Here is a 1,198-nt window from a genome sequence, read left to right on the forward strand (position 1 = left end):
ATATATCATCTGTCTCTATCATCTTCATCTACATCTATCACTTTCTATATCATCTGTCATTATCCTATACTCGTGTCATATATCATATATCATCTGTCTCTGTCATATATCCAATCCTCTGTCATATATCATCGTCCTATATCGTTCATCTATCTCTAATCAGCTTCATCCTGTCTATACTCTGTCATATACATCATCATCTGTCATATAGATCATCATCTTTCATATACATCTCCTCTCTGTCCATATAATCCTCTATCTCTGTCATATATCATCTATCATTTATCATCTAGCATCTGTCATGATATCATCTATCTTTCATCTGTCTCTTTCTATATCATCTCTCCTCTGGTCACTCTCATCGTCATATAGCATCTATCATTTTACATCTGTCATCTGTCCTCGATCTCTGTCATCTAGCTCAGCATCTATCATCTCTCCTCTTCATCTATTCTCTGCAGAGCGACTGATCCTTGGCTGCTGGGTGGAGTGTGGTGTGGGTGAAGGTGATAGCCCCTACAGATTACAGATTATAGACTGAGTCGCACAGGATGCCAAATCATAGGATGAAGATCTATCTGAGTTTTGATCTGGGCCCAGCTGTCCCTCCTGAGGACATACCGCACCGTAATCGGTCCTGTTCCATTAATTCATAAAACTGTACCACCTGGAGACTAGGCTGAAACTCTGGACACCTGGAGACTAGGGCCTGACACCTACTGGATACAGCTGTAGACTAGGCTGAACTGTAGACCTGGCTACTAGGTCTGGAAACTGTAGACCTGGAGACGATGGCTGAAACTGGAGACTAGGGCTTAAACTTAGACATGGACACTAGGGGCTGAACTGGAACACCGGAGACAAGGGCTGAAACTGGACACCTGGAGACTAGGCTTGAAACTGAGACCTTAGACTAGGGTGAAACTGGAACCTTGGAGACTAGGCTGAAACTGAGACAGGTTGAACTGGAGAACTGGAGACTAGGCTGCTGGAGACCTGGAGAAGTTTCAGCCCTAGTCTCCAGGTGTCCAGTTTCAGCCCTAGTCTCCAGGTGTCCAGTTTTTATTGAATTAATTGGAACAGGAACCGATTACGGTGCTGTAGTCCTCAGAGAGACAGCTGGGCCCAGATCAAAACTCAGCAGATCTTCCTCCTCTGCTTCTGGCCCTGTGCCGACTCCAGTCTCTAATCCCTGTAA

At 44.7% G+C, this 1,198-nt stretch overlaps 1 protein-coding gene across 1 annotated transcript in view; it reads right to left on the minus strand.

Moving 5' to 3' along the window:
* gatd3l (glutamine amidotransferase class 1 domain containing 3, like) overlaps window positions 1-1,198 on the minus strand; it is a gene marked incomplete at its 3' end in the record, with an annotated part of 8,024 nt that overhangs the window by 2,787 nt on the left and 4,039 nt on the right.

This window comes from Etheostoma spectabile, unplaced genomic scaffold, assembly GCF_008692095.1.
Source record: "Etheostoma spectabile isolate EspeVRDwgs_2016 unplaced genomic scaffold, UIUC_Espe_1.0 scaffold431, whole genome shotgun sequence".
Lineage (NCBI taxonomy): Eukaryota > Metazoa > Chordata > Actinopteri > Perciformes > Percidae > Etheostoma > Etheostoma spectabile.